Here is a 15,234-nt window from a genome sequence, read left to right as displayed (position 1 = left end):
ACAGAGACAGAGACAAAGACAGAGAGAGACAGAGAAGGAATGGCTTGAAAATCCACTTCATATGTGGAAAGCATCAGACAATGTCAACTTGGATAAAGTTCATACTCTTTCACAACCTTTAATTTGTTCACATTGTTAATCTACATTACGACACCAAAAATCTGTAAACAATTTATTAGTGTACTTGAATCAACAATTGCTCAGTGGCCACGTTACCAGGATATTAATAAAAAATGTCAAATATAATAAAATAAATTTTACAAGGTTATTATTTCCCTTTTAAAATACCCCCACCAAATTCTCTTTGCAATGGCTACAAGCTGGAAAAAAACCCCTATATTTCACTGGGGAAAAAATCAATTGCATGGTTCACATTATATAATATAATTTTAAATAATGCAACATCATATAAAATTTTAAATGGTGTGACATTCTTTATAATATTAGATGAAGAAAATAAAGTGGATTTACCCAAAAAAAAAAAAAAAAAGTGAAATATGGAACCTATACACACACACACACACACACTAAAAGCTAAAACTTAGAGAAAATCAAATTAGAATCCAAATTGAGTTTCGATAGGAATCCAATTGTGTATCATGTGTCTCATCTAATTTTGAATTTTTGGGCCAAATAAGTTATTGAATATAAATATTGAAGAGTCCAAAATCCAATTAGATTCTAAATTAGATTTCAATTGAGGTCCAATTTTACCCCACGCGTCTGTCTAATTTTTTTAATTATTGGGTGTAAAAATTAAAGAGTCTAAATCCAATTAAATTCTAAATCATATATATATGTGTGTGTGTGTATGTGTGTGTATACATATTTATATATATGTACGTATGTATAAATAATGAGAAACCATAACATATATTAGAAATCTATGGTTTAAAAATGTGTAAGCTAATTCTAAATATATATATATATATATATAATTTAAACCATGTAATTGTGGTTGTTTTCAATTGTATCTTAGTTTATGCATGAAGTTACACACTGGTTTCTAATAAAATGGAAAAGATCATGTTTCCTAAAGCAAAACATGATCTCTTCATTTATCATGCTAAGTGGAGAGAGAGATAAAAAGAAAGTCTTTACTTGTAATTGCTTTAAATAATGAGTATATTTATTACTTACTATCCGTATGTTTCGTGTAATGCATGTATATGCCATTTTTTTTTAATTTAATAAAAAGTTAGTTTTATACTTTGAGCAATACTAATTATGTGTTTAATATCTGGAAAAAAATTAATTTCGATTATATTATACATCATCGATTATATTTAGAAATTATGTATTATATGTCACTAAAATTAATTAAAAAATGTCAATCGTTGGTAAGTTATTTACATTGTCTCTTTGTATTTTTCATGCTTGCAAGATATTAAGATGATAAAAAATCATTAACTATTTTATTTGTAAAATATTTTATCAAATAGTGAATAAGAATATATAAACAAGAAATATGGCATACATATGTTAAGGACAACAACAATATGAAATTCAATAGTGCGATTTTGTATATATTAAATCAATAAACAAATTAAGTGTAACATTAACTATAATTTACACCTGTACTTGATCCTGTTATATATATATATATATATAATAGCAAGAATCTACTATATATCTTCTAATGGAAAATTTTAACCGAAATTATTGCAATTAATAAAGAAAATTAAAATTTTATGCTAAATGAAGCTACTACTACGTCCATAAAAGGTACTGGTGGTTGAATATGATATTTTGCCTGCCAAATACTTTAACTTGTTCTTCATCAGGCTTGGGAAAAGGATAAGTTGTTCCCTCTGCAATTAAAATAACGGAAGCACATGCACTGATGACCTTGTCCAATCGCTATGAGCATGCCACTATAGAGTTTCTTCCTCTGAAGAAAGTAAGATTTGGTGTGTGAAATTTGTTACAGCGGGAATGGGACATTGTGTGATGTATACAGGTCCATCAAACCATGAGTTTCTTGGTTGTTTTATTTCATGCCTAAAACCATAGAAAAAACATTAAAATATTCCATAGCCAAACATTACCATTTTAAACTGCTTATAAAATTTTAAACATTCACTTCACTAAATACATGACACATTAGCATTTGTTAGGACATATGTGTTTGATGTGTTTGGGTAGATCTACCCTTTGACAAAACACACTTTACTTGTAATTAGGTAGATCTACGATGTGTTTGATGCTTCAAGAAACCTTGTTTCAAGTTCAAGTGTTAAAGTCATGCAAGTCTGTTTAGGAATCAAGTCAGAAAGTGTTGCTCATTAAAACTTGACAGCTAGTATCTATCGAGCCCTGAAGAGCTATTCCAGCTCATGGCTCGACAGCAGCTCAGCAGATAGGGTATTTATGAGGTTTATGAAACTCAGAATTTCTAGTCTGTTTTTCATCCAATTTGTGATTGTATGTTTGGACTTTCTTTTCTCACAACCTTAGACATATATAAGGATTATTTTAAGGGCCGTCAAAGAAGACATAAGTTGCACAAGTGTTGAGCAAAGTTTTGTTCAAGCAAATTGTAATTGAAGACAGAATTTACCCTAGTTCATCTTTCTTGTAAAGAAGCTGCTATGTTTTGTACACCGTAGGGTTTGGTGACCAAGGAGCTTCTTGATTTTTATCGTGTGATGAACTGAAGAACTTTGCATCCAAGAACCTTCTCTAGTTGGTGATTGAAGTCGCGTACTAGGATCTGCGCAATTAGTTAGTCATGTACTGGGAGCCATGCATTACAAGGAGAGATTGTCATTATAAAACAAGTCCAATTGGGTACTGGCGTAAGGATTCAATTGTAAGTTGGTATAAGGTACTGTGATTCCTTTACTTGTAACCGCTTGTTTTGATAATAGTGGATTCTCAGGAGTGGTGACTTTAAATTCATCCAGTGGAGTTTTTGTCGTGTAAGTTTTTCTCATTCGTAAACAAATCACCATATCAATTTATTTTCCATTGCATACTTTAGTTATTGGTGATTTGTTTGTGCTACCACGTGCTTTGCATGTTAATTTGATTAATTAGTAAACTAATTAATCAATTAATTTATCACAATGGGTCAATACATTCTTGGCCTATCAGCATTTAAGATTTTTCCCTTCCACTATATCTCATGTAGTTGTATACTTATATAAAGTTTAAAAGAAAAAAAAATGGTTTGGTTATTAATATATTTAGAGTTATCCCTCTCCAACCTACTATGTGCAATTGATAAGACCATCAATGTATGATTTTAGTTACATGACTTTTTTAATGAGTCATACGATTTGTTTAAATAATATACATAAATAGTTTTATTTGCCACATAATATGTACAAATATTATTTGCCACATAATAAGTACAAATATTTTTCTCAACTAAGTTAGTGAGCTTGAAATTCAGAGAGAGAGAGAGAGTACCAGTGAATTGTCACACCATATCGTCCTTGATTTTAAACATTCACATACACGGTGTCTCCTTTGTGAGCGTGAATCATTAGTCCTGGAAAACTACCATTTACCGTCAACATGCTCTTTGTAGAGCATAGCCTTGTAAAATTGCTCTCCTTGAGCCGCAAGCAGAAAAATCCAACTCTTAATTTGAGAAACAAACATTCATAAAATCAAACCCAATTCAGCTCAGGCTCGTATTCCAGAGTAACCAAAAAATACTAAAGTTACCGCTAGAATGGCATAGAATTGAAACGTAACTGTGAAGTAATTAGTTACACTTACAACAAAGTCATAGTAATGAACATTTCCTTGAGCAATGCAAAAGAGCATTTTACTTTGTAAAGTTGTAATTTACAACTTTTTTTTTTTTTTGGAAAGCAGACTCAATATCATTTAATTAGAAAGAGAAATAGAATCCAAATACAAGGCCTCTAAGGCAGGGGGTGGAGAGTCTTCCAACCAAAAAATATCCTCACCTAAATGCTTAGCATAACGAGCTAAGGAATGAGCTACTCCATTGGCACTACGACTGATACTATTAAATTCCACATGTCGCAAACCTCCAGCCAAACAACGAATGTCATCATAGATATTTCCCAAGCGGGACAATTCTGACCGAGTTGAAGTAATAGAGTTCATGATAGTTGTATTGTCCCCTTCCATGATCACGTCTAAAAAACCAACATCTATTGCAAATTCCAGAGCTTTCCTACATGCCAATACCTCTACCTTTTCACTATTCGGAACAGCACCACCCTTCAACAACAAAGCTGCCATAACCTAACCTCTATCATTTCGAATTATAACCCGAACACCTGAAGCTGGCAAGTCCACAAAGATCGCCACGTCAAAATTGAGCTTGTATACTTGTCCTTCGGGTACTGGAAGTTGAAGAGTCAAGTGTTAGGCTACATTTCACGAGTACTTCGTGAGATAGGCCATCTTACTAGGTACTCGTGAAACTCTCTGCCAGAAGAATTTTAAGTCCAACTTTCTTACCCTTCACCCATACTATATATACCCTGATTACCCACAAAGGTAATAGGAGGCTATATTCAGAGAGAAAACCCTATATAGGTTTCTATAACAAAACACACCAACTTTTTAGAGAGAGAACAACTCATCATTTCGTGAGAAATCATTGTAGTCTCTTCTTCTTCCCTCTCTCATTGTCATACCTTGAGAGGAGATTTGTATCTAAACACAACCCACACCTTTTCAGAGTGTAGAGAGTATGTTAGAACTTGGGAAGCATTTAAGATTTGCTAAAAGAAGTTGGTGAGGCTTGGTAGGTGCAATCGGACGGTATTGTAGGATTTGAAAAGCTAGTGAAGACAAGACTTTGAGAAGTCCATTGGTAGTAGGAGCTTGGATGGCTCAAGTACATTGGGTAGATTAGGCTTGCAGGGTCTTTTTGATATTTGTGTACTCCAACCTATTCACTAGTGGATTGATTTCGATTTGAAGGGTCGTGGAGATGTTTTTTGCCAAGTTCGTCGGTTTCCTCTTTGATAACACGTCTTGGTGTTATCTTTGTAGGAAAAACATAGTTTATGTTACATACAAAACATACACAGCGAAAAAATAATGGATCTACTTCATTCATAATTAATAACATGTATTACGTAAATTTCAGAATTTAAGAACAAGAGAGCGTACCTTGGTGCGGTGAAATTCAAAACCGAAGATTAGAAATACTTGGGAAAACTTTTAATCTTCACTCCAATTTCACTTACTCATAAGAAGTGTGGTCTTTCAATCAGTTTACATGTATGTGTTCAAGGGATAATAAGAGAGTGGCTTACACTTACATACACACCATTTTCATACATTACAATGTATTTCAAATTCTGTTTGTTTCTCTCTTTATATATAACTGATTATCTAATTGGGCTAACCTTTTGGGCCATTCCAATTGGGTTTTAGTAAAGGGACAAATAAGACACTAGCTCCAATGGGTTTTGGGTCTTTCTATCAACTCTTGACAAGCCCAAAATTATCATTGATTATATTTAATACCACTATATAAATATAATTGCACTCTAGGCCTTATTAATAAATTATATCCCAAAACTTTATTATACATTCAACCCCTTCATTAAAATATTCGAAGTAATACAAAGTCATAAATGTTAACTGCCATTTTGAAGATTACTACATCTTAATCCTTGAGTACCCGGTTTAATCTTTTAGATTTTTAATCATATATTTATGAAATCCAATTTCATAAATATATACTTTAGTAACTTCTTACTAAAGTAGTTAGGCCTAACATTCTGAATAACTAAAACTATTAAACTTATCTCAATGGAATATTTTATATCTCCATTAAGAAATTATGAATTCCATCTTAAGAATATATGTTCGTTCAAAATTAAATGTGGCTGCCCAACATACTGCAGTTTTGATCATGACTTTAGATCTTACTTCCGATATATCACAGCAACCTACTTTCATAATTAGGTTCATTATTCTCTCAAGATTGAGAGTTGATGTAGATAGAAGTCGTGAGATTTATTATTTATTTGACAATCATTAGTAGAATAAAAAATCTCACAACGGTCCAGTACAATATGTTTTAACACTTAAAACATATCAACATATCAACTAGAAGTCTCCACTTCCTTGATCAAGAGAAATAATCTTTGTTGATATGTTATAGTCTTCGCAGATAAAATGCTCAATTTCATCATTGACTACGAACTAAAATTCTGAGTTTACAAAGAACTTGTGATTTATATCTTCTGTGACTAAATCACATAAATCACATACTATGCATCTTATGAACTATATAATAATATCCAAATATTCATGTTACCATTATTTTAGATAATAATAAAACAATTTTATTAATCACAATAAAATATCATACATAATGTCATCCATGGCATACAATTGAATTTTAGGGCATTAATCCTAACAATCTCCTACTTGCCCTAAATACTATTTTGCATTAATCTAACTCCCATTCCCTCCAAATATGACTCAAAAGTCCTTTGGGGCAAGGCTTTGGTAAAGGGATCTGCTAGATTATTTGTACTATCAATCTTTGCTACTACTACATCTCTTCAAGCAATAATGTCTCGAATGATGTGGTACTTTCTTTCAATATGCTTTCCTTTCTTATGATTTCTTGGATCCTTGGAATGTACAACCGCTCCACTATTATCGCAGAACAATGTGATAGGAACTTGCTCCATTCTCGCAACACCAAGATTAGAGAGGAATTTCTTAAGCCAAACAGCTTCCTTTTGCTGCTTCACAAGCAGCAACATATTTAGCTTCCATGGTGGAGTCGGCAATACAAGATTGCTTAACACTCCTCCAACTTATGGCTCCACCTCCCAAGGTGAACACATAACTTGAAGTGGACTTTCTAAAATCAAGATTTGACTAAAAATCAGAATCTATATAACCAATGGGAATCAAATCCTTACTATGGTAAACAAACATATAATCTCTCGTTCTCCTTAGATATTTGAGAATATGCATTACACCTTGCCAATGTTTAAGTCCTGGATTTAATTGATATCGGTTGACTCTACCAACTGAATAATAGATAACTGGTCTAGAACAAAACATGTCATACATGAGACTTCCCACTACAGAAGCATAAGGAATTTGTCTCATCGTATTTTCTTCCTCAAGAGTCTTAGGCCTTTGATCATTAGACAAAGGAAGTCCATGTTTGAAATGGAGTAATCCACCTTTGGAATTTTGCATGCTAAGCCGTTCTAGAACCTTATCTATATACCCTGCTTGAGATAAGCCTAATATCCTATTCTTACAATCTTGCTAAAGCTTGATCCATAGGATATAGCTAGCTTCACCCAAGTCTTTCATATCAAATTGGCTTGACAACCATATCTTGACTGATGACATCACCCCTACATCATTTCCAATCAGTAGAATGTCATCAAGATAAAGCATTGGGAAGATTACTACTTTATGTCGATGTCTTTTGTATACACATGGTTTATCTAGATTTTGTTTAAAAGCAAATGATTTGATTGCTCGATCAAATATGATGTTCCATGATCTAGATGCTTGCTTAAGTCCATAAATGGACCTTTTTAACTTGCATACCATGTACCTTTGGTTCTTTGCTATGAAACCTTCTGACTGCATCATATAGATTTCTTCTTCAAGATTGCTATTAAGAAATGCAGTCTTGATATCCATTTGCCAAATCTCATAATCATAATGAGCAGTAATGGATAAGAGAATTCTAATAGATTTAAGCATTGCTACTGGTGAAAAGGTTTCTTCATAATCAATAACTTCTTTTTGTGTATACCCTTTTGCCACTAGCCTTGCTTTAAATAATCATAATGAGCAGTAATGGATAAGAGAATTCTGATAGATTTAAGCATTGCTACTGGTGAAAAGGTTTCTTCATAATCAGTAACTTCTTTTTGTGTATACCCTTTTGCCACTAGCCTTGCTTTAAGGATTTCAACCTTTTCATCTATCCCTCTCTTCCTCTTGAAAACCCATTTGCAACCAACAGGTTTAATGCCGTTAGGCACCTTTACAAGATCCCAAACTTGATTGGAATACATAGAATCCAATTCAGATTTCATAGTTTTAATCCAATGAGGTGCATCTATATCTTTCATTGCCTCTTCAAAAGTGTAGGGATCTAGTTTAGGCACTTCTAAAATAACTTCAAAAGTTTCTCCCATAAGTGTAAATCTTACGGGTTGCCAAACAATTCTCCCACTATGTCAAGGCACCTGTATATTAGTTATCTTATGAGTAGAATCTTGTGGTGTATCTAATATAGCCACATCATCCCTAGTTTCATCCATTGGTTGTTCAATTATAGGTTCATCGAAGACAACTTTACTTCTAGGATTAAAATTATTCACATAATCATCTTCCAAAATTTTGGCATTGTTGCTAACAAATACTTTGTTATCTTTATGATTGTAGAATAAACCCTTAGTTTCCTTTGAATACCCTAAAAACATGCATACTTCTGTTTTTGCTTCCAACTTATCAGACTTCCCTTCAACACATGTGTTGGACATCACCAAATGTGGAGGTATTTAATACTAGGCTCACATCCACTTAACAATTCCTTAGGTGTGTTGGGAATTGATTTTGATGGAACTAAATTTAAAATATGCATTGCAATTTTTAGTGCATATCCCTAAAAGGAAATTGGTAAAGTAGAATAACTCATCATGGACCTAACCACTTCTAAAAGAGTCTTGTTCCTTCTCTTCACTACACCATTTTGTTGAGGAGTTCCAGGTGCAGTCAATTGGGATACAATCCCATTTGAGTTAAGTAATCCTTGAAATCCCCAAGAATGTATTCGCCACCTCATTCAGATCGAATGGCTTTTATGTGTTTACCCAATTGATTCTCAACTTCAGCCCTAAACTCTTTGAACTTTTCAAAGGTTTTGAACTTCCGTCTCATTAGGTACACATAACCATATTTTGAGTAATCATTCGTAAAAGTGATGAAGTACTCATAACCTCCTTTTGCTTGGGTTGACAAAGGACCACATACATTCGAATGAACTAATTCAAGCAACTCTGGGGCTTTTCTACCCTTTGTATTAAAAGGTATTTTGGTCATTTTTCCCTCCAAACAAGATTCACAAACTAGAAATCCATTAAAGTCCAATAGCTCTAAGAGTCCATCTTTGATCAATCTTTGAATTCTGTTTGAATTAATATGACTCAAATGCAATTGCCAAAGATATGCATAATTAGTAGAAGGAAACTTTCACTTTAATGATTTTACACGAGAACTTTTATCTATTTTAGAATTGTATAATTCATCCTTATCAGGAATTAAAATATAAAAACCATCAACAATATTGCTAGAACAGATAAACACTTTATCCTTCTTTATTACAACATTGTCTTTCAAGATAACATAATATCCATGTCTTCCTAAATAAGTTCCAGAAATTAAATTTCTACAAACATTAGATACATACAAACAGTCTTTCAACATTAAAACTCTAGAACCAAAACACAAATTAAACACTTCAACAGCTACAATTGGAATTCTGCTCCCATCAGCCAAAGTAAGAAACATTTCCCCTTTATTCAGCTTTTTGATCTCCTAGAACCCCTGCAAAGAATTGCAAATATGATTAGTATATCCTGAATCCACACACCAGGAATCCGTGAGATTCTATACTAAACATGTTTCAAGAAGGAAAGAAATTTTCATACCCTTATCACTAAACATCTCTTTCAGACTTAGTATTATGTCCAAAACTAGTTCTACATCCTACATTTGATGCTGTAGAACATTTAAGATAGATGCTAGGATTTAGCACTTGGCCATCTCATTAGATTTCTTCCAACGATCATATCGCTATTTTTCCTCAAAAGGATCATCTAATGATGGGAAGTTAGGATAAGGTTCGTAAAGCATGAAATTGTGCTCTTCAGCATTGAGAACAATGTCCAAGATTCTTTTCTAGTCAACATAATTGGATCCAATCAATTTGTTTTGATTAAGAATAGCAACAAGTGGGCTAAAAGATGTCATGATTTAAATGTGAAAATAACAAACATGAATATAATAAATAAACCAGACATTATCAATTTAGCATATAAACATATGGTATGGAACCTTAATAAATCCATACCAGAAATATGCAATGACAACCCAATCCATGTCTATAATTCCTTGGTAGCAAGTATATTATAAACATCATGATTGATTAAGAACTATTCTCATTATTAGTGCTATCATGATAACACTTATCACACACTAATAATATGCCATATGAACTTTAGTCTAATGTACACCATTATCTAGAATCACGTGTAGTCACATTTCATCTCCCTTATAGTGTTTAAACTTATAGTACTATGAAACAAAACACCTTCCTTTGGAATCGTGAGGCATATACGCCAAGATGAGGTGCTTGTTCACGCTACTTTAAACGGGTAAGTTCAATCTTGTAGTACTATGAAGTAAACACCCTCCTTTAGGATCGCGAGGCATATACGCCAAGTCGAGGTGCTTACCCACACTACTATGAATTGATAATGGAGGCTGTGAGATCTAATCCTTGTATCTCTCCCCCACTAGATATTTTAAAAGAAAGGTTTTTAATTAGAAATCATGTGTAATCTCATCACACATAGCCTTGCACTTTTAAATGTGAAAATACTTAGTGAAAATTCAAAATTCACAGCTTTCGATCGATCAAATGTAACCCTTGATCGATTGAAATCATGAAGAAAATCTTAACAAACTTTCTGCAAGACTCAATTACTTCTCGATTGCTACTCGATTGATCAAAAAAGATTATTTGATCGATCGAAAACAATTCTCGACCAATTTGCTAGGACATATATGGATCATGTTAAGAACATATGTCAATATTTTATGTTGTTGGTTGATCGTTTGACAAAATGCACTTTACTTGTAATTGGGTAGATCTAGGATGTGTTTGATGCTTCAAGAAATCTTGTTTCAAGTTCAAGTGTTAAAGCCATGCAAGTCTATCCAAGAATCAAGTGAGAAAGTGTTGGATTTTAAAGCTTGATAGCTGCTCGACACCTCTCGACAGCTAGGCTATCTATCGAAATCTTCAGTTGATTGTTATCACAATCTAGAAACCTCTCAATAGCTAGGTCAATCAATCAAGCAATTTTCTGTCCCCTCGATAGCTCCTCTATAGCTCTCGATAACTCATAGCAGATAGGCTTGACACCTCCTCGATCGATCGAGAATTACTGAGCTTTACGAAATTCAAATTTCCAGACCTGATTTCCGGTCCATGCTGACATGTATTTGTGTAGGGTTTTTTTTTCTCACAACCCTAGACCTATATAAAACTTATTTTAGAAGCCGTCACATAAGAAAATACAAAGAGAACATATGCAAAAGTTGACGGATGCCTTATTCTCTTTGAAAGAAGCTACTGCGTCTTTGCACCTTAGGATTTTGTAACCAAGTGCTTTTTGATCTTCATTGTTGATGAAGTAAAGAACTTTGCAGCTAACATCTTCTAAAGTTGGTGATTAAGTCGCGTACTGGGATTTACGCAATTTGTTAGTCACGTACTGGGATTCGTGCATCAAAAGGGTGGCGTTCATATATTAACGAGTTCAGAGATTCTGAAGCAGTAGAAGGTTTCTGTTGTAAGTTCATCTACGGAAATTGTAGAGTTTAAAGACAAAAGTTTTGTGCTATATTTGAAACTTCTCTTTATTATAGTGGATTGCTTTTCGGGAAGGTTTATCCCTAGGTTTTTTATTGTGAAACTAGTGTGTTTCATTAGTTTTCTTGAGCCATCATATCTTGTCTTATTTAGTTTTTCCGCTGCATTATTTTGACATGATATTGATATTTGTTTATTTTAACAAGTTTTATTCATAATAAATCTAATTAACAACTTGAGTTTAAAATTTGTTAATTCTATCAACTAGGGTCTAAATTTCCCAACACAATTGAAAATTTAAAGAAAATCATCACAAACTTTTTGTCCAATTCGATTGACTCTTGATTGCTAGTCGATCGATCGAAATGAACATTCGCTCAATCCAAAATAAATTTTGATTGATCAAAATATGTGATGAAATCTTCCAAAAAGTTTCTATCTCACTCAATCGATCGAAGTTTGTGAAACCGAATTTTCTAGAATTTTCACTAAACAGTTTGCAACGGTATTTCATGAACAAACTACCATCATATGAACGTAATAGATTGAGTTTAAGATCAAAAATTGAATTTCATTGATGTTAAAACCTTAAAGTTCAATTTAACACACACTTAACATCAAATTGAGACATCATTATAACATCAATTTCAGTTTTAGTAAATAATAGTTTCAATATCTATGCAAAAAACTGATTGAAAAATCTTCTAACGTTATGAAAATAGCTTCTTTGATTCCACAACTCACAAAACATGTTATACAAATTCGAAATTGAAGACCGCTCTGATACCAATTGTAGGAAAAACATAGTTTGTATCGCATACGAAACATACGCAATGGAAAAATAACAGATCTACTTCATTTGTAATTGATAACATGTACTATGTAAATTTAAGAATTTAAGAACAATAAAGCGTACCTTGGTGCGATGAAATTTAAAACCAAAGATTAGAAATACTTTGGAACACTTTTAATCTTCACTCTAATTCCACTTATGCCCAGGAAGTGTGGTCACTCAATCAATTTACATGTATGTGTTCAAGGGAGAATAAAAGAGTGGCTTACACTTACATATGTATCATTTTCATACATTACAATGTATTTCAAATTCTATATGTTTCTTTGCTTATGTATAACTGATTATATAATTAGATTAGCTTTTTGGGCCATTTCAATTGGTTTTTAGTATGTGGCTTGGAGTGGGACCAAAATGGGCAAATAAGACATTAGCTCCAATAGGTTTTGGGCCTTTCTATCAACTCTTGACAAGCCCTAAATTACTATTAATTATATTTAATACTACTATATAAATATAATTGCACTCTAAACCTTTTTAATAAATTACATCTCAAGAATTTATTATACATTCAACCCCTTCATTAAAATATTTGTAGTAATTCAAAATCATGAATATTAACTGCCACTTTGAAGATTACTACATCTTAAACCTTGAATACCTAGTTTAATCATTTAGGTTATTCATTATATATTTATGAAATTGTCAACACTTTGAAGATTACTACATCTTAAACTTTGAGTACCCGATTTAATCATTTAGGTTATTCATCATATATTTATGAAATCTAATTTCATAAATATATACTATAATAACTTCTTGCTAAAGTAATTAGGCCTAACATTCTGAATAACCAAACTTATTAAACTTATTTCAAGGGAATATTTTATATTTCCGTTAAAAGATTATGAATTCCATCTTGATAATATATATTCCTTCAACATTAAATATAACTATCCATCGTACTGAGATTTTGATCGTGATTTTAGATCTCACTCCTGATATATCAAAGCATCCTATACTTCATGATCATGTTTATTATTCTCTTAGGATTAAGAGTTGATATAAATAGAAGTCATGAGATTTATTATTCATTTGACAGTCGTTAGTAGAATAATTAATCTCACAGCAGTCCAGTTCAATATGTCTTAACACTTAAAACATATCAACATACTAACTAGAAGTCTTCACTTTCATCATCAAGACAAATCATCTTTGTGAATATGTTATAGTCTTCGTAGATGAAATGTCCAATTTCATTACCAACAAGGAACTAAAATTCTGAGTTTATAAAGAACTTGTAATTTATATATTCTGTAACTAAATCACATAAATCACATATTATGTATCTCATGGACTATATGATAATGTCCAAATAGTCATGTTAATTACCATTATTTTAGATAATAATAAAACGATTTTATTAGCCACAATATAATATCATACATAATATAATACATGACCTACAATAGGATTTTAGGGCACTAATCGCAATAGGAGTTTACAGGAGTCTAAATAACAAACAAATAGTACGTAAGTAGATATTTAGATGAATGCATTTAGCTAAAAGTTGGTTCATTTTCTTTTCCTTGATCCAATCCATCAATGTTTTCGAGCCGCAATCTAAATGAAGCTTCGCATAGAGGCAATTGAGGAGGGGGTTTGCGAATACTTGTCTCAGTCGTGTCCCCATTCTTTACAATAAAAACAGAAGACATACCCCACGTCATATGTCTATCCAAATGACAATGCCAAAACCACACACCTGCCAAATATGATTTGATGTTAGCATCCAAAATATATATGCCAACCAACTAGAGCCACATGATTATAGTTACACTTTTAACGTGTCCAATCAGTTTCAAAAACGGGTTGACTTAACTGTTCTTACATGCATGCAATTGCTATGAATGGAATATGCTTCACAAAAGGTATGAATCGATTGATCCCAACTTCTCCCTTAAAATTATTATTATTTGCCAATCAGGTTGTTGGTTGCAAGATCTTGAACCAAAGTATATATTTTAAGCCCACATGCATTTCCTCTTAGAATAACTAAAACTAATTAATATTTACGTTATAGAGACATTGCATACCTGGATTGTTTGCTACAAATCTAATGGCAAGCCATCCTTCTTTAGGAACTCCGAAGGTATTCACTTCAACCGGATCGACCAGATTAAAACTTTTTGGGTCGGTTACATTGTCATAGATCCCAGGACCTGATCCAACCACATAGAAGCTATGCCCGTGCAAATGCATTGGATGAAGCCCTGCACCTTCCACCAAATTGGTACTTTGAAAAACCATCTCAACTGCTTCATTATAATTCAACACCTTCACTTTGGTCCCAAGTTCTGTTAAGGTATATGGAAAATCGTCTCCTGTGAAGTTAAAATAAGATGGGGGCTGGTCTGGGAAATCTGTAGTGTAAACCCCACTAATGTTCCTGCACGGAAGTCTTAATTTAATCCATTTTCCAAACATATAGGCATCTATGATAGTACGATACTCATGTTAGAATGTTGATAACTAGTTATTAATGAATACAATCTTTTGTAAGTCCATTTCCAAAATAGTGCATTTTCAATTTCCTTTTTATAAAAAGAATCTATAAGCTAAGTCATAACATCACCGAAAAGGATCCTCTCGATTTCATGGTTCTGTTGGTACATCTATGCTATTCAAGGAAAAATGTTTACCATATATGTGCTATACTAGTAAAAGTGTTAACCACATCAATGCTATATCCTAAAATAATTAGTTCACAATTGAGACTTCTTTTAGTTTAACAAAACTTAAATTACCTCAGCATATACTTGATGTAAAACTCAACGCACACCCC

General features: G+C 32.7%; 1 long non-coding RNA gene across 1 annotated transcript; it reads right to left on the bottom strand.

The window, feature by feature from the left end:
* Window positions 1-13,834: 13,834 nt before the first annotated feature.
* LOC136066870 (uncharacterized) lies at window positions 13,835-15,228 on the bottom strand. Its single transcript, XR_010628374.1, has 2 exons — window positions 14,486-15,228; window positions 13,835-14,154 (listed from the first exon to the last, which is right to left on the bottom strand). It is a non-coding gene; the product is annotated as an uncharacterized LOC136066870 (long non-coding RNA).
* Between the last annotated feature and the right edge of the window lie 6 nt (window positions 15,229-15,234).

The sequence above is a fragment of the Quercus suber genome, unplaced genomic scaffold (assembly GCF_002906115.3).
Source record: "Quercus suber isolate HL8 unplaced genomic scaffold, Cork oak 2.0 scaffold_49, whole genome shotgun sequence".
Classification (NCBI taxonomy): Eukaryota; Viridiplantae; Streptophyta; class Magnoliopsida; order Fagales; family Fagaceae; genus Quercus; species Quercus suber.
Note: the sequence above shows the minus strand (reverse complement) of the source record. Positions and strands in the feature narration are given on the sequence as shown.